General features: G+C 38.4%; 1 long non-coding RNA gene and 1 pseudogene across 1 annotated transcript; one reads left to right on the plus strand and one right to left on the minus strand.

Moving 5' to 3' along the window:
- Window positions 1-1,120: 1,120 nt before the first annotated feature.
- On the minus strand, window positions 1,121-2,010 carry LOC135268798 (15-hydroxyprostaglandin dehydrogenase [NAD(+)]-like; annotated as a pseudogene).
- Window positions 2,011-16,457: 14,447 nt separating this feature from the next.
- On the plus strand, window positions 16,458-19,277 carry LOC135268799 (uncharacterized). Its single transcript, XR_010337143.1, has 3 exons — window positions 16,458-17,126; window positions 17,573-17,682; window positions 19,163-19,277. It is a non-coding gene; the product is annotated as an uncharacterized LOC135268799 (long non-coding RNA).
- Window positions 19,278-19,725: the final 448 nt, after the last annotated feature.

Below are 19,725 nucleotides of genomic sequence, written 5' to 3' on the forward strand. Positions count from 1 at the left end.
TTTTGTTGCCTGTGCTTTTGAAGTCTTAGCCATAAAATGTTTACCAGTCTCCTGAAATGCTGCTCCTATGTTTTCTTCTACTAGTTTTTCTTTTTTTTTTTTTTTTTGAGTCGGAGTTTCGCTCTTGTTACCCAGGCTGGAGTGCAATGGCGTGATCTCGGCTCACCGCAACCTCCACCTCCTGGGTTCAAGCAATTCTCCTGCCTCAGCCTCCCTAGTAGCTGGGACTACAGGCGCCCACCACCATGCACAGCTAATTTTTTTTGTATTTTTAGTAGAGACGGGGTTTCACCATGTTGACCAGGATGGTCTCGATCTCTTTTTTTTTTTTTTAAGAATAAAAAAGCTTTATTGAAGGGTAGGTACTTTTGAAATTGGTACAAGTCAACAAAAAAGTAATTTGAAAAAAAATTACATTTGCATTTTTTTCTTGTTGAGCATATCTTAAATATAACGTTTTTGGAGTACTTACTATCCTTTATTGCTGTAACTGTTAAAAGTTTAATTCCTGAGATTTTTGGAGTCAGTTAAAGTTCTTAAGGTGAGCAGAGGAAAGAAACGTCTTTCCCAGATGGGAGGCTGAACTATGAATCAACAGTGTCAATCAGTTACTTTCTGTCATTTTTTTCATACATCAGTTTTCATCTGGGATATGTTTACACCATAGGTTATTCCTTAACTACTGACCCCAAGTATGCTACTTTAAGAAGCTCTTGAAAGAACTGAAATTGTTCAGCTGAAAGATGGTATGTAAGTAGAAATTATTATGAAATATTTGTCATTGTTAAGTAGCTTTCCTCTTTTAAAGTATGAACTTTATATATGTGAGTGTTTTACATCTGGTTTGATTTAAATAACAATTCAAGTGTCTCCTTTAAAATGATGTCCTGAAAAATATTAATATTTATGAAACACAGATATAAATACACTTTCTTTTTTTTTTTAAAGGCAGAATATTCCTTGAATATCCTTTGTTTTCATCACTTTTTAGACTATTGAGATTACAACCTAGCTTTGGTCCACATCACATTTTTAATAGTTCATAATTTTTATCCATATACTTAACTAAAATTTTAGAAAACATTTATCATCAAATGCATGAAGGAAAACTTCAAACTATAATATTTCATTAAAAGCTATATTCAAATGAAGATAGGGTCTGAATATAAGTCATTTGTGCTTATTTTCACTTATGGCTGATATATAAGCTGCTCATTGAGTTTTTGCTTGAAATGGAGTTGTATCATAGTCCTGAAAATGAATTCCCTTAGAAGCTGTGATCTTCATAATAGCACCATTTAAAGCATCATCTTCAATGAGTGTTATCAATCCACTGGCAATCAATGGGGGGTCCAAAATTCCGTAGTATTTCATCATATCCTTGATATGATCCTTATATTCTATATATTGTCCCATGTTTTCTTCTTTATCAATTGATTCAAGGATGGACGTGTTAACAAAGCCTGGGCAAATGGCGTTCAGTCTCACACCACATAAGATTAGCAGCCAGCGCGGCTGAGCGTGTGAATCCAACTATGCCATGCTTTGAAGCACAATAAACCGGCTGCTGTGCAACAGGTATGAGCCCTGCTAAAGATGACATATTGATAATGATGCCTCCTTCACCTCCATTTTGCTTACTCATGTAATCCAAGCCAAGATAGGTTCCACTGATAACAGAAACCAAATTTATTTGCAGAGTTGTTTCCCAGTTTTTCTCATTATTCACTCCAGCATTATTGACCAAAATGTCCAATCTTCCAAAGTGGTCTACAACTTTTCTAAAAGTGTCTCTCAGCCAGCTGCTGCTGGTCAGCCACATAGCACTGGATGAACAGAGTCTTCTGAGGTTTAAACTGCTCATCCAGGGCAGCTTTACACTACACCTGCTTCGAGATTCCAATCCACCAGTGCTACCTTGGCGCCCTTGAGCAGCAGCGCCTCTGCAAAGGCTCTGCCCATGTCCTGCGCCGCGCCGGTCACCAGCGCCACTTTGTTGTTCACGTGCATGGTGCAGCCCAACTCCGCGTCTCCGCGCGGCCGCGGCTTTTATGCCACCCCTCTGCGCGCGCGCGTGCAGCCTGGCGGGGCGCTTCTGCCAGTGGGCGGGGAGGAGACTGTCAGGCCGGGGGGAATCCACCTGGCCCCGGAGCGCGCTGAGCGCCAAGCTTCGCGATCTTTGCCTTCGCGACTCGCAGCCCGGCGCTGAGACTCCACGCAGCCTCTGGCCAGTCTCGATCTCTTGACCTCGTGATCCACCCGCCTCGGCCTCCCAAAGTGCTGGGATTATAGGCGTGAGCCACCACGCCCGGCCTTTTTTTTTTTTTTTTTTTGAGACAGAGTTTTGCTCTCGTTACCCAGGCTGGAGTGCAATGGCGCGATCTCGGCTCACCGTAACCTCCTCCTCCCGGGTTCAAGTGATTCTTCTGCCTCAGCCTCCCAAGTAGCTGGGATTACAGGCACGCGCCACCGTGCCCAGCTAATTTTTTTATTGGTATTTTTAGTAGAGACGGGGTTTCACCATGTTGACCAGGATGGTCTCGATCTCTTGACCTCGTGATCCACCTGCCTTAGCCTCCCAAAGTTCTGGGATTACAGGCGTGAGCCACCGCGCCCAGCCCTCTTCTACTAGTTTTAAGGTTTCAGGCCTTATGTTTAAGTCTTTAATTCATCTTCTCTCTCTCTCTTTTTTTTTTTTTTTTTGAGACGGAGTCTTGCTCTGTTGCCAGGCTGGAGCACAGTGGCACAGTCTCCGCTCACTGCAACCTCCGCCTCCCAGGTTCAAGTGATTCTTCTGCCTCAGCCTCCCAAGTAGCTGGGACTACAGGCGCGTGCCAAACGCCCGGCTAATTTTTGTATTTTTAGTAGAGATGGGGTTTCACTATGTTGGCCAGGATGGTCTCCATCTCTTGACCTCGTGATCCACCTGCCTCGGCCTCCCAAAGTGCTGGAATTACAGGCGTGAGCCACAGCGCCCGGCCTTTAATCCATCTTGAGTTGATTTTTGTACATAGTGAAAGGTAGGAGTTAGTTGCATTCTTTTGCATATGGATATCCAATTTTCCCAGCACCATTTATTGAAGAGAATGTCCTTCCCCATTGAATGTCCTTGACACCATGTTGAAAATCAGTTGGCTGTAAATGTTGGATCTACTTCTGTGTTTTCTATTTTGTTTCATTTTATACCTGTTTTGATACCAATACCACGCTATTTTGGTCACTAGAGCCTTGTAATAAGATAGTATAATGTCTCCAGCTTTCTTTTTACTTAGGATTGCTTTGGCTATTCGAGCTCTTTTTTGGTGCCATATGAATTTTAGAATTACTTTGTGAAAAATTACATTGGTATTTTGATAGGGATTTTATTGAATCTGTAGATTGCTTTGGGTTGTATGGTCATTTTAACAATATTAATTTTTTCTGATCCATGAGCATGGATTGTCTTTCCATTTATGTCCTCTTCAATTTCTTTCATCAATGTTCTTTAGTTTTCATTGTAGAGGTTTTTCACTTACTTGGTTAAATTCTTTTTCTAGGTATTTTATTTTCTTGTAGGTATTATAAATGGGATTTCCTGTTGATTTCTTTTAGTTTATTATTGGCATATAGAAATGCTAATAATTTTTGTATGTTGATTTTGTATCCTAAAACTTTTTTTTTTTGAGATAGAGTCTTATTCTGTAGCCTAGGCTAGAATACAGTGGCGCAATCTCAGCTCACTGCAACCTCCGCCTCCTGGGTTCAAGCAATTCTCCTGTTTCAGCCCCCGAGTAGCTTCTGGCTACAGGCACATGCCACCATGCCCAGCTAATTTTTCCGTTTTTAGTAGAGACAGGGTTTCATCATATTGGTCAGGCTGGTCTTGAACTCCTGACCTTAAGTGATCCTCCTGCCTTGGCCTCCTAAAGTGCTAGGATTGTGGGCATGAGGCACCATGCCCGGCTGTATCCTACAACTTTATTGAACCTATTTATCCGATCTAAGAGTTTTTGGTGGAGTCTAGGTTTTTCTAGATACAAGAGATCATGTCATCTTGAAAGAGGGACAATTTTACTTCTTCTTTTCCAATCTGGATGCCTTTTGTTTCTATTGCCTGATTGCACTGGCTTAAGACTTCCAGTACTGTGTTGAATAGGAGTGGTGAAAATAGAGATCCTTGTTTTGTTCCAGTGTTTAGAGGAAAAACTGAAAGCTATGATAGTATGATGTTAACTGTGGGTTTGTCATATGTAGCCTTTATTATGTCAAAGTATTAATATACCCCTTCAATGCCTAGTTTGTTGAGAGTTTTTATCATGAAGAGATTTTGAATTTTATCAAACTGCATCTCTTGAAATGATCATATGGTTTTTATCCTTTATTCTATTGATGTGATATGTCATCTTTGTTGATCTGTGTATGTGGAACCACCTTTGCATTTTTGGGACAAATCCTACTTGATCCTGGTATGTTGTCTTTTTGATGTACTGTTGGATTCAGTTGGTTAGTATTTTACTGAGGATTTTTACATCTATGTTTATCAGGGATATTAGAGTGTCGCTATCTTTTTTGTTGTTGTATTCTTTATCTGGTCTTGGTATCAGGGTACTGCTAGCCTAGTAGAATGAGGAAGAATTCCCTCCTTTTCAATTTTCTGGAATACTTTGAGGAGAATTGGTGTTAGTTTGTCTTTGTAAGTTTGGTAGAATTTGGTAGTGAAATCATTAGCAGTGAAGCCGTTGGGTCCTGAACTTTTCACCATTGGGATACTTTTTACTATGAATTCAATTTCATTATTCATGATTTGTCTGTTCAGGTTTTCTATTTGTTCCTGATTCAATCATGGTAGCTTGTATGTGTCAAGGAATTTATGCATTTCCTCTAAGTTTTCTAGTTTATTAATGTGTAGTTGTTCATAATAGTGTCTGATGGCTTTTGGTATTTCTTTGGTGTCAGCTGTAATGTCTACTTTTATTTATTAATTTTTTTGACATAGGGTCTTGCTCTGTCACCCAGGCTGGAGTGCAGTGATGTGATCATGACTCACTGCAGCCTGAACCTCCTGGGCCAAAGCAATCTTCCCACTTCAGACTTGTGAATAGTGGGAGTACAAGCGTATGCCACCATACCCAGCTAATTTTTGTGTTGTTTTAGAGATGGAGTTTTGCCATGTTGCCCAGGCTGGTCTTGTACTCCTCAGCTCAAGCAGTCCACCTGCCTCGGCCTCTCAAAATGCTGGGATTACAGGCATGAGCCACTGTGCCTGGCAGTGTCTTTTTCATCTTGGATTTTGTTTATTTGGTCCATCTTTTTTTTTTTTCCTTGGTTAGTCTAGCTAACAGTTTATCAATTTTGTTTACCTTTTCAAAAACAAATTTTTTGTTTCATTGATTCTTTGTATTGTTTTAAAAATCTATTTCATTTAATTCTGCTCTGATCTTTATTATGTCTGTCCTACTAATTTGGGGTTTGTTTTGTTCTTGCTTTTCTAGTTCTTTGGGGTGTATCAGTTTGTTTATTTGAAATCTTTCTACTTTTAAAATATAGGTGTTTATTGCTATAAACTTCCTTCCTAGCACTGCTTTTGTTGTATCCCATAGGTTTTGGTATGTTGTGTTTCAATTTTCATTTGTTTCAAGACATTTTATTTTTTGAGACAAGATCTCTCTCTGTTACTCAAGCTGGAATGCAATGGCGCAGTCTTGGCTCACTAGGAAGTCAACCTTCACTTCCTAGATTCAAGTGATCCTTCTTCCTGAGGCTTCTGAGTAGCTGGGATTACAGGCATGCACTAGTATGCCTGGCTAACTGTCGTATTTTTCTGTAGACACAGAATCTCACTATGTTGCCCAGGGCAGTCTCAAACTCCTGTGCTCAAGCAAGCCACCCACCTTGGCCTCCCAAAGTGCTGGAATTACATGCATTAGCCACCACATCTGGCCTGTTTCAAGACATTTTTTGATATCCTCTTTAATTTCTTCCTTGACCTAAAGGTCATTCAGGAGCATGTTGTTTAATTTCCATGTATTTGTACAGATTCCAAAATTTCTTTGTTATTGATTTCATATCCTATTTCACTGTGGTCTGAGAGGATACTTGACATGATTTTGATTTTTAAAAAATTGTTGAGACTGATTCTATGTCCTAACATATGGTCTATCTTGGAGAATGTTCCATGTGCTGATGAAGAAGTATGTGTATTCTGTAACTGTTGAATGAAATGTTCTATAAATGTCTGTTAGGTCTATTTGGTCTAAAGTACAGTTTAAAATCAGGGTTTCTTTGTTAATTTTCTGTCTAGATTATCTGTCTAATGCTGAGTAGAGGGTTGAAGTACTCATCTATTATTGTACTGGAGTCTATCTCTCCATTTAGATCTAATGGTATTTGCTTTATGTATCCGGGTATCCCTATCAAGTGCATATATGTTTAGAACTGTTACATCCACTTGCTAATGTATCCCCATGTCATTATATAATGATCATCCTTGTCTCTTTTCACTGTTTTTGACTTAAAGTCTGTTTTATCTGATATAAGTATAGCTGCTCCTGCTCACTTTTGGTTTCCTTTTGCACAGAATATCTTTTTCCACTTCTTTCCTTTCGGTCTTTATGTCTCCACAGGTGAGGTGCGTTTCTTGTAGGCAGCGTATATTTGGGTCGTGTTCGTTTTTAAAATCCATTCAGCCAGTCTATCTTTTCAATGGAAAGTTTAATCCATTTACATTGAAGACTATATTTGATATGTGAGGGTTATTCCTGTCATTTTACTTTTTATTTTTTTATTTTTATTTTTTATTTTTTATTTTTTTTTTTGCATTTTAGGTTTTGGGGTACATGTGAAGAACATGCAAGATTGTTGCATAGGTACACACATGGCAGTGTGATTTGCTGCCTTCCTCCCCATCACCTCTATCTGGCATTTCTCCCCATGCTATCTATCCCCAACTCCCCACCCCACGCTGTCCCTCCCCTATTTCCCCCCAACAGACCCCAATGTGTAGTGCTTCCCTCCCTGTGTCCATGTGTTCTCATTGTTCAACACCCACCTATAAGTGAGAACATGTGGTGTTTGATTTTCTGTTCTTGTGTCAGTTTGCTGAGAATGATGGTTTCCAGGTTCATCCATGTCCCTACAAAGGACACGAACTCATTGTTTTTGATGGCTGCATAATATTCCATGGTGTATATGTTCCTCATTTTCCCTGTCCAGTCTATTATTGATGGGCATTTGGGTTGGTTCCAGGTCTTTGCTATTGTGAAGAGTGCTGCAGTGAACATTTGTGTGCATGTGTCCTTATAGTAGAACGATTTATAATCCTTTGGATATATACCCAGTAATGGGATTGCTGGGTCAAATGGAACTTTTTATTTTTTTTTTAAATGGAGTTTCGCCATATTGGTCAGACTGGTCTCGAACTCCTGACCTCAGGTGATCCGCCCGCCTCAGCCTCCCAAAGTGCTGGGATTACAGGCGTAAGCCACCGCGCCCGGCTCCTGTCATTTTATTAATTGATTTCTGGTTGCTTTATATATCCTTAGTTCCTTTCTCTCTTATGGTTTATCATTGTGGATTGGTGGTTTTCTTTAGCGATAACCTTTGGATTGTTTTTCTTATTTGTGTGCTTGCTTTACCAGTGGGTTTTATGCTTTCATGTGTTTCCATGATGATAGATATCCTTTTGCTTCCAGGTATAGGATTCCCTTACACATTTCTTATATAGCTGGTCTAGTGGTGATGAATTCTCTCAGATTTTGCTTGTCTGGGCAAGACATTATTTCATCTCCATTTGTGAAGGATAACTTTTCTGGATGTAGTATCCTTGACTGATGGTTTTTTTCTTTCTAAACTTAAAATATATCACCCCGTTCTTTCTTGGCCTATAAGGCTTATTCTGAGAAATCAACTGTTAGTCTGATAGGGTTTCCCTTATAAGTGACTAGACACTTTTCTCTTGCTGTTTTTAGAATTTTCTGTCTTTGATTTTTGAAAATTTGATTATAATGTGCCATGGAGAATATCTTTTTGAATTATATCTGTTTGGGGATACCTGTGCTTCTTGTGTCTGCATGTCTAAATCTCTTGCTAGACTTGGAAAGTTTTATTAGTTTGTTAAATAGCTTTTCTATCCCCTTGGTTTGTTCTTTGCCTTCTGGGACACTGAAAATTCAAATGTTTGATTGCTTTATGGTGTACCATATGTCATGTAGGCTCTGTTCATTCCTTTTTTCTTTTTTCTTTGTCTGATGGGGTTATTTTAAAAGATCTGTCTTCACATTCTGAACTTTGTTATACTGCTTGAACCAGTCTGTTGTTGAAGCTTTTTTTTTTTTAACGTTTATTCCACGTTGTGTCAGTCCTCACACATCTCCTGGGATCCATCTGACTGGTAATCTGTTGGTTTTCCAGCAGTGATAATTTCATGTAAAATCCTAAATCTGGGCTGGGTGTGGTGGCTCACGCCTGTAATGCCAGCCCTTTGGGAGGCTGAGGTAGGTGAATCACCTGAGGTCAGGAGTTTGTGACTAGCCTGGCCAACGTGGCCACTCCATCTCTACTAAAAATACAAAACTTAGCCAGGCATGGTAGTGGGCACCTGTAATCTCAGCTACTCAGGAGGCTGAGGCAAGAGAATCACTTGAACCCAGGAGGCGGAGGCTGCAGTGAGCCGAGATCATGCCATTGTACTCCAACCTGGGCTTCAGAGCAAGACTCTATCTCAAAAAAAAAAAAAATCCTAAATCTGACCTGAAATATTTTGTCTGGTTATTGATTATCTTTACATCAATATTAGCCATTTTGATCTACTGAGATATAATTCAGTTGGTTCATAACTGTGCCAGTAGCTCAATTTTTATATACAAATAGACATGCCTAAATCCAGTTTATTTTTTGTGTGCACATTTTATTTAATTTTTAATTTTTATTTTAGGTTCAGGTATAGATGTGCAGGTTTGTTATATATGTAAGTTGTGTGTCATGGGGGTTTGATGTGCAGATTATTTTGACACTCAGATAATAAGCATAGTAGCTTATAGGTAGTTTTTTGATACTCACCCTCCTCCCAATCTCCACCCTCAAGTAAGCCCCAATGTCTGTTGTTTCCATAATTATGTCCATGTGTACTCAATGTTTAACTCCCACTTATAAGTGAGAACATGTGGTATTTGGTTGGCTGTTCCTGTGTTAGTTTGCTTAGAATAATTTTTTTTTTGCTTGGAATAATTTTTAAGCTATAGCTGGATGGCTTCCAGTTCCATCTGTATTGCTGCAAAGGACATTATTTTGCTTTTTTTTCATTTATGGCTGCATAGTATTCCATGGTATATGTGTGCCACATTTTTTATGCAGTTCACCATTCATTGACAGGCACCTAGGTTAAATCTGTGTCTTTGCTATTGTGAATAGTACTGTGATGAACATATGCGTGCATGTGTCTTTATGGTAGAATGATTTATATTCCTTTGGGTATATTCTCAGTAACAGGATTGCTGGGTCACAGGGTAATTCCCTAGTTCTTTGAGAAATCACCAAACTGCTTTCCATAATGGCTGAACTAATTTACATACCCACCTGTAGTGTATAAGCATTCCCTTTCCTCTGCAACTTTGCCAGTTTCTGTTTTTTGGCTTTTTAATAATGACCATTCTGACTATTATGAGATGGTATCTCACTGTAGTTTTGATTTGCATTTCTCTAGTGATTACTGATGTTGAGCATTTTATCATGTTTGTTAGCTGTGTGTATGTCTTCTTTTGAGAAGTGTCTGTTCATGTCCTTTGCTCCCCTCTTTTTTTTAATGAGGTTGTTTTTTACTTGTAGATTTAAGTTCCTTATAGATTCTGGATATTAGACCTTTGTCAGATGCATAATTTGCAAAAAAATTTTCCTATTCTATAGGCTGTCTGTTTAGTCTGTTGATAGTTTGTTTTGCTGTGCAGAAGCTCTTCTTTAGTTTAATTAGTTTCTACTTGTCTGTTTTTGTTTTTGTTGCAATTGGTTTCAGCATCTTCATGAAATCTTTGCGAAGTCCTCTGTCAGAATGGTATTTCTTAGGTTATCTTCCAGAGAGTTTATAGTTTTTTGTTTGTTTTGTTTTTATTTATTATTTTTTTTGAGACAGAGTCTTGCTCTGCCACCCAGGCTCAAGTACAGTGGCATGATCACGGCTCACTGCAACATCCACCTCCTGGCTTCAAGTGATTCTCCTGCCTCAACCTCCCCAGTAGCTGGAATGCACCACCATGCCCATGCACAGGCGTGCACCACCATGCCCATCTAATTTTTATATTTTTAGTAGATATACTAAATATCTACTAAAGGGTTTCACCATGTTGGCCAGGCTGGTCTCAAACTTCTGACCTCATGATATGCCTGCCTCAGGCTGGGATTACAGGTGTGAGCCACCATGCTCGGCCTCTTCTAGGAATTTTATAGTTTTAGGTTTTACATTTAAGTCTTATCCATCATGGGTTGATTTTTGTTTGTGGTGAAAGGAAGGGGTCCAGTTTCAGTCTTCTGCATATGGCTAGTCGGTTATCCCAGCATTGTTTGTTGAGTAGGGAGTCCTTTCTCCATTGCTTGTTTTTGTTGGCTTTGTTGAAGATCAGATGGTTGTAGCTACGCAGCTTTGTTTCTGGGTTCTCTAACCTGTTCCATTGGCCTATGTGTCTGTTTATGTACCAGTGCCATGTTGTTTTGGTCACTGTAGCCTTGTAGATGGTTTGAAGTTGAGTAGCATGACACCTCCAACTTCTTTCTTTTTCATAGGATTGCTTTGGCTGTCCTCCACATAGCTAGTCAATTACAAGTTGTGCTAATTTTTTCTGCTGTTTCTCAAATCTGTCTCTCCTCTCAATTCTTACTACCACCCTGGTTTTCAGGCCATCAGTATCTCTCACCTAAGCTTTGTAGTAGCCTCTAAACTGATCTTTGACACTTCAGTGTTGCCCTTCTCTCCTTACCACTGAAAGGCAGACTACCTAAGACAAAATTATCATGAGACTTCCTACTTTGAAGTTCCAGAGTGGACCAATGGCCCCTTTTAATGCCCCCCATAGTGTTGATCTCTATCTTTTCACTTTAAACATATTTTAAACCTACTTCCTGAGTATAAAGTTTGTTATAATTTTAATGTTTGTATTTTTCTATGTCTTGTTCTTCTTTTTATGGTTTCTGTTGACTCCCGCTTATAGTAGTTTGACCCTTCAACTCTTTGTTAAATTTTATAGATAGCTCACATTTGTCTAAACTTTAACTTTGGACATCCTGGGAGACCAAAATTGAGATGATTTGCTTGGTTTCTGCTTGGCTCTGGAAGTGGTACCAATCAGGAACCATTCTAGTTTGATTTATTGGTTTGCGGTTTCTTGGACTATGAGTATGGTATAAATTCACATTCCAGCATAAGAGTAAAGCTGATAGAAAACATTAGGAAAGCCTAATAAAATTATTAATGTTTTAAACTACTGCCTGCAGAGACTGATTTGTTTATTGGTTCACTTGTCATATCCTTCAAACTTTGTCTTTTCTACTAAATATATAGCCGATTTTGGTCCCTAGATTTATGTGGAGGTCTCAGATTCAGTTCCCTACTTTGTCAGTTCAAATCCTATTAGTCAATCTGAAAAAATTCTAGATTCTCAGTCAGGATGTGTCAGAGCATTTCAAAGTCCCCTACTGACATCTCATTCCCAGCTTTTTAAAACAAAGTATTTTAATTTTCCTATTGATTGCCCCAATTTTTATTTACTACCTAAGGGAGCCAAAATGTTAACTAACAAAGCTCTAGGTTTTTGGTTTTGGCATACTTCCAGGGCATCTCTGGCTTCTATGTTGACTGATGACTTTAGTTTTGACATTAATTTCTCCTCTAGATTGTGTGTGTGTGTGTGTGTGTGTGTGTGTGTATGTGTATGTAATCATTTTGTATTTCCTTTACAATTTTGTGAGTTCAGAAATGTATTTAAAGTGTATAAGTGTATTTGGGGCCAGGCACAGTGGCTCACACCTGTAATCCCAACACTTTGGGAGGCCAAGGTGGGAGGATACCCTGAATTCAGGAGTTCAAGACCTGCCTGGCCAACTTGGTGAAACCCCATCTTTACTAAAAATATAAAAGTTAGCCAGGCATGGTGGTGCACACCTGTAATCCTAGCTACTAAGGAGGCTGAGACAGGAGAATTGCTTGAACTTGAAGCCAGAGGTTGCAGTGATCTGAGATCACACTACTGCACTCCAGCCTGGGCAACAGAGTGAGACTCTGTCTCAAACAACAACAACAACAACAACAACAAAAAGTGTATTTGGAAGTGATGTCAGTAAAAATGGCAAGCTAGGAACCTTCAAAAATTTCTTTCTTCATAAAATCAACTGGGAAGAATAGAAGCAACTTTTTCAGAACTCTGGAAAATACCCAAAGACTTGCTGCAACCTTGGAGCATTTATTCAGGAATGTAGGCAAATTTTGGTGAGAATATTGAGCTTTGTAGTGTTCTTACTTGCTCTATGCCGATCACATCCTCCCAGATCCATGGTAGCCTTGAAAGTCAATATCCTACAATCTTGGTGAAAAACAAGCTCCTGGGAGCCATAGAAAGGAACAAAAAGGGGTTGGGACTCATTCAAAGCCTTATTCCCAGAGAAATGTAATTGTCTGACCTGACAAAGAGGTCCCAGGAATACCCCACTCACAAGACTATCTTTATTGGCCTGACTTGGAGCTCCCTCAGCCTTTGTTCAGGGGATATTTGTTGAAGACAATCAGAGGCAATTACTGAACATCATGGCTACCTGAGACATCGACAAATTGAGATACACAATATGCTAACAAAAATGTAAACAAAACAAAAAAGAATGCTGAGATTACCAAACCTAATTGCTGACAGAAAACATTTTTGTTCATGTCTTCTGCCTACAAATGTAATATCTTTTCCATCTCAACTAAGCACTCATCATGCATGGTAGCTGTAACTTTTGCAGCTTGAGGTATGACAGCAAAAAACTAGCACAAATTTCTTTGTTCTTCTTCACAATTTTATGGGTAGAAGATTTGTCCTTACTGTAAATCTTAGCAACCTCAGCCTGTAATATTTTTCTTTTCTTATAATGTCAGAGAGTTTCATGTTTTCACTTAAAAGAAACATATTATGGCTCCTCTCTGGCATATCCAAATTGCCAGGATAATTGCTGTCGTATATTGGGGCAATTATGAAGTGAAATAAGGGTTACTTTGTATACAACCCCTGTGATGCCATGACAGTTGGTGTGATAATCAAGATGGCTACTAAGGGTCTAATGAGACTTCTTAATCAAGAGTTCTATATCTAGCAAAAATACCCTTCAACACTGAAGGAAAAACATAAGACATTAAGTATCATAAGACATTCTTTGGTAAACAAAACTAAAAAAAATTGTTACTTGAAGATATCTCTATAAGAAATACTAATGGGAGTCATTCAGGCTGAAATGAAAGAATAATAGGTAGTAACTCAAATCCACAGGAAATAAAGAGCTGAGAAAGAGATGGAATCACGATATGAAATTAAAAAAAATAGACTTAAAGGCAACAAAGGATATTTTATAATAATAAAAGGATATTTTATTAGCAACAAAGGATATTTTATAAGAATAAAAGAATCAGTCCATCAAAAACATATAACAGAGTCCCAAAATACATGACGAAAACATTGACAGAATTGAAGGAAGAAAAAATTCAGCGATAATAGCTGAAGACTTCAATTCCCCACTTTTGATAATAGCTAGACAATTGGGCAGCCAATCCATAAGAAAATATAAGACTTGAATAATACTGTAAACCAACTAGATTTAGCAGATATCTATAGCATACTCCATCCAACAACAACAGAGTGTACATTCTTTATAAGTACATATGGAACATTCTCCAGGAAAGACCATATACTAGGCAATGAAACAACTCTCAATAACTTTTAAAATATTTAAATAATACAAAGTATGTTCTCAACTGCAATAAAGTGAAGTTAGAATAGAAAGAGAAGGAAATTTGGGAAATTCACAAATAAATGGAAATGAAACAGTGTACTCTTAAATAATCAACTGGACAAAGAATAAATCCAAGAGAAATCAGAACATATTTTGAGATGAATGAAAACAAAAACTCCGCATCACAAAACTTAAGGAATGCAGCTAATACAGTGCGTAAAGGGAAATTTATAGATGTAAATTCTTATGTTAGAACAGAAGAAAGATCTGATTTAATAACCTAACTTTCCATCTAAAGAAACTAGAAAAAGAAGAGCAAACTGAAATCAAAGCATGTAAAGCCAGGATATAATAAATGTTAGAGTGAAAGTAAATAAAATAGCAAGCAGAAAAACAATAGAGAAAATAAACAAAACCAAAAGTTCTTTTAAAAAAACCAACAAAATTGATAGTTTAGCTAGACTGATCAAGAAGAAAAGAACTAAAAAATATGGTAAATACCCTAAGTAAATAACAATAACAACCACAAAAAAAACCTTTAGGTAATCTAGTTTATGAAAAACCATCAGCAAACATTAAACTTAGTGGTGAAAGTCTTTTCCTTCTCCTAAGATGAGGAAAAAGACAAGGATGCCTGCTCTTGCTTTTTCTATTCAACATTGTACTGGAGGTTCTAGCCAGGATAATTGAACCAAAAACAAAACAAGGCAAAACAAGAAAAGAAATAAAAAGCATCTAGATTGGAATGGAAAAAGCGAAACTATATTTTTTGCAGATAATCTTGTATGTAAAAAGTCTAAGGAATCCACAACGACAACAAACCTGCTGGAGTTAACAATTTAGTTCATGAAAGATACAAGATCAATGTACAAAAATTGGTTATATTTAGAAATACTAGCAATGAGTAGCCTGAAATGAAATTAAGAAACTAGTTTTATTTATAACAGCACTGAAAAACTAAGTAAGAATAAAACAAAAGAAATGTAAGACTACAAAATATTATTGAAAGTGATTAAGTAAGACCTAAATAAATGGATACACATCCGGTACGCATTAAATGAAGAAAAACTGTTAAGATGACAGTACTCCACAAATTGATCTACATAGTCAGCTCAATTCCTATCGAAATCCTAGCTTTTCTTTTTGCAGAAATTGACTTGCTGATCCTAAAATTTGTTTGAAAATGCAAGGGACTCTGAATAACCAAAACAATCTTGAAGAACAGTGAAGTTGCAGAGTCCGCACTTTATTATTTCAAAACTTACAATAAAGCTATAGTGGTTAAAATAGTGTAGTACTAGAATAAGGATAGACATGTAGATCAACGGGATAGAATTGAGAGTCCAGAAGTAAATCCATATTTTTGAAGTCAATTGATTTTCCACAAGGGTACCAAGACCATCCAGTGGAAAAGAACAGTCTCTTCAGCAAATCCACATAAAAATGGATGAAGTTAGATCTCTTCCTCACATCATACAGAAAAATTAACCTCAGATGGAAGAAATATCTAAGTCAAGATCCCAAACTATACTCTTAGACAAAAACATAGGTATAAATTTTTATGCTATTGAATTAGTAATTATTTCTTTTTTTCCTTTCCTTTTTTCTGGGGCAGAAAAACTAGAGGGGTTTAGAGTTGTCTTATTGCTTTTCCCTGGGTCAGACAAGACCCTGATAAAGCAGTCTTTCTTTAGGGCAGACCTTTTACAAAGAGAACAGAATGCTCTGGGCATACTTCAAAATGGTTGCTATACCCACTCACTCTCTCTGTCTCCCAATTAGGGCATATTTTGAAATGGATGCTTTTCCCTTTTCCTTGCCTCAAAAGCCTGAGGAAATTTTCTTCAGCATTCATCATGAGAACCTGGTAGGTTCCTGGAAGTAAAATTCATGAAAGTTTAAGAGGTCCCCAAAACGGGACTCCAGCAAGTTTTTAACTCTCAAGCTAGTCCACACTCAGCCACCAGTAATTTATTGATTGCCGTTTAAGTGTTCCTACCAATTACTGGCTTTAGTGACTTCTGCTGTCAGGTAAACTGTGATCTTCTGTAGTCACCCATCTCTCTAGTTTTTGAGCAAGTGGTTTGCCCTGTGACCTCTATTCTCTGACAGATCTAAGAAAAGTTGTTGATTTTCAGTTTATCTTTTTTCCTGTTGTGAAGATGGGAATGATGACTTCCAAGTTCTCTACATGTTGAAGTGGGGACAAAAAGACCTAATTAACTTCTTAAGAAACTGCCAAACTCTTTTCCAAGGTGGATCTAGCATTTTACATTCCTGGCATTGTATGAGAGTTTCAGTTTCTCTCTCTCTCTCAACCCTCCATCTTTCTAATGTTAGATATTCTAATAGATATCTAGTGGTTTCTTATTGTAGTTCTAATCTACATTCCTCTTATAGCTAGTGATGATGACCATCTTTTCATTTGCTTATTTGCCAGTTGCAAATCTTTATTAGTTAACTATCTGTTCACATATTTTGCACATTTTTTTAAAAGTTGGGTTGTTTTCTTACAATTGAAGCTTATTTTTTCTTAAAATCGAAATTTTAGTTGACACAATAAATTGCACATATTTATGAGGTACAATGTGATGTTTCAGTACATTTATACATTGTATCATGATCAAATTGTGCTAATTAGCATATCCATTGCCTTAAACATTTACCATTTCTTTGCTTTAAAAACACTCAAAATTCTCTCTTCTAGCTAGAATATTAGTGTATTTTAAATGTACAACTATTCATTTTCTCACAGTCCTATCAACCTTGCCTATTCTAGTCAAATTTAATATTGTCTAGAAAACATTGAGCCCTCTGGTTATCCTCACTAACCCACAAAGGAAGCTGAACCCTTGATGTAACCTTCTTCATCAGAGTAAATAAGAAGAAACCCCTCCATTACATAAAAAAGAAAAAAATAACTGGAGAGATAATCTCTGCTCTGAGGTTATCACCCTGGGGTCTTTGGTTTTGGTACATTCTCCTCTACCCCATGCCCTTCTCCCTCATCTTTAATGAGTATCTGTATGTGTGATAAAACAGCATCTGTTTTTAAGTCTCTGCAGTCTTCAACCCAGCTTGTTCTATTCCCCACTCTGCGAGAATCTCAAGAGCACCAGGATTCTGTTTTGGGTTGCCATGGACGCAGAGTTCTTATCCCAATACTCACTTGTTCTCAATACGAGGTAAGGTAAAGACCTAGAGGTGAGGGTCTCTGAGCAAGGGAGTCCCATCCCAGCCTCTGCCCTCTCTGTTGGCTAATAATGCCCTCTCATCCTCATCAGGAGGATTAGAATCATGTAAAGTTTTGGTGGGGGAACTAGATGGAGATCTCTGGGGCCCATAGACAGGAAAGTTTGCTTATACTCAGCTGCGGAGATCACCAATTGACATTCCTTTCCCCTCCCAGGGACCTCACAGAGTCCCCTTATCCTCATAGTACTGGAGGACACCTAGTGGGTGTAGGGCCAAATAGCAGTAACCTTGTTGCTTGCCAGGAATTGGGTAAAGATTTGATTTAACAAACTTGGTTTTGGGAAATTAAAAAATAAAAAAAGGAAAAGCCATAATCCCGAAAGGCAGCAGGAGAGAAAACTGCTAACAGGGTATTGAATAAATTTCTCCTTCTTAGAGAAACTTACACTGACTGACACAAGACCTGAGACTTGTGTCATTCTTTCGGCTGAACTGATCCCAGGCTCTTCTGAGCGGCAGTGGCCCCTGAAGCAGTCTGGCCTACAGGTAAGCAGGTCCAGGGCTTACAGAGAAAAACTCCCAGAAATCCAGTTCTGCCTTGGATTGCCCTGGTTCATGTCCACAGATGTGCTTGGGACACATCTCTGGAACACAAGGTGGTAGACTGAGAGCTTTGATATTTCTACTCCTACTGCCGATGAGCTGGTATAACCCCGAAGGTATAGAATTTGCTGCTGTCTGTGACCCAGCAACTAGAGACAGAAAAATAATTAGATAGGAAAATAATAGAAATAAAAAAAAAATAAAAATAAAAAAGCCAGCTGGGTGTGGTGGCTCACGCCTGTAATCCCAGCACTTTGGGAGGCCAAGGTGGGTGAATCACGAGGTCGGGAGTTCGAGACGAGCCTGGTCAATATAGTGAAACCCCATCTCTACTAAAAATACAAAAAAAAAAAAAAAAAAAAAATTAGCACAGTATGGTGGCGGACACCTGCAGTCCCAGCTACTTGGGAGGCTGAGGCAGGAGAATCACTTGAACCTGGGAAACGAAGGTTGCAGTGAGCTGAGTTCATGCCACTGCACTCCAGCCTGGGTGACAAAGTGAGACTCTGTCTCTAAGTAAATAAATCTAAAAAAATTAAAAAGTCTCATTCTATGCCTGTTAATGTCTTTAAAATAAGACCTTTTAGGCAGTGTGATAGTATGCACATACTGGTGGCTTTAGTCTTTCTTATAAGGGAGGCTGGGCTGCTAATGGTGGATGCTCTTTAATCTTTCCCACCATTAGGCTGGGGTGTCCTAATGGTGGATGCTCTGTTCAAGGATCAGGTGAGCTAGTGTTCAGCTCAGGAAGCCACTCCATAGAGATGGCCACCAAAAGGGCTTCGATGGTCCCATCTCAGTTAACACCTGAAACATTGTTAATTATTACAATGAAAGTCACAAATTGGTTTTTATTAGTGAGATTGGTGGCTTATAAAGCAACATAATGGACGTTACAATTATATGACATTTTAATATCTGTGAATAGCTAAATGTTTTGGAGACAGCCCACCCTTGCATAAACAGAATAAAAGAAAATGAGTGTGGCCTGCAGTGTATTCTTAGAGATGACACCCAAGGCTTGATCCTCATATGGTCCTATCTGCAGCTACTGGTTTAGGAAGATTTTGGAAGTCTTGATTTTGTAAAATATAGCCACATAACTTAAAAAAATGAATCCAGACAAAAAGAAAACAGAATCATTCTGAACATATAATCTACTTTCAGTTCACAAACTAGCCATTGATATAGGAACATTCATTATTCTGACATTTTCTTTATTGTTTCTGTGTCCTTTCTTACACACACACACACCCTGTCTCAGAAGTACTAGTGCTGGACCCTGAAATTGTTTCTTTAGTTCTTGTCAAAATTCCTCTGATTTTACTTTTCCTGTCCTGAAATACTGTTGAGATTAACATCCTGATTGCCTTCCAGAATATCTGACTTTATTTTTTGTATGTGTTTTTTCACTCTTTGGTAGAATTATGGATTCATCGACAGCTTCTACTGTATGTCCTGACAACAGTGACAACAATGGGTGAGTTGACTGATCTAACAGGTAAAAAATACAGGGAGCATCAATGGCAGTAAGAGCTTTCCATGACACCATGAGCATCTTTAGGTAACATTGTTTTTGAACCTAAGTGGAAAATATAAGATCAGGTCAGAAGAGGGACACTTGGTCCTTAAAGTTTGTTTGTGACCCTTAGTAATTAGCAGTCAAAGCCCTTAGGAAACTATCAGAAAGCCTGTATATGAGACTATCAACAGCGATCCAAGAGAGGAGAGAATCCTACTTGGAGAAAGCCGATGGTAGTGTTGGACAGGCAGCAGAGGAGCCCTCAGCAAAAGGAAAGGAGCTAAGAGACCCTGTGTCTATCCCTCACCCTACAGAGCTTGTGCCCCAAACCCAAAGCCATCATCACATTGGATGGAGCCCCTGCCTCAGGTTTAGTCACTTGATCCTATTTGAGGGGAAGAAAAGATATCTGTGACTCACGAAGAGCATGAAGGTGGTGGAGGGACTTGAGAATTAGGAAATCA

The sequence above is a fragment of the Aotus nancymaae genome, unplaced genomic scaffold, assembly GCF_030222135.1.
Source record: "Aotus nancymaae isolate 86718 unplaced genomic scaffold, 86718_ANA_hifiasm-v0.15.2.pri h1tg000043l, whole genome shotgun sequence".
Lineage (NCBI taxonomy): Eukaryota > Metazoa > Chordata > Mammalia > Primates > Aotidae > Aotus > Aotus nancymaae.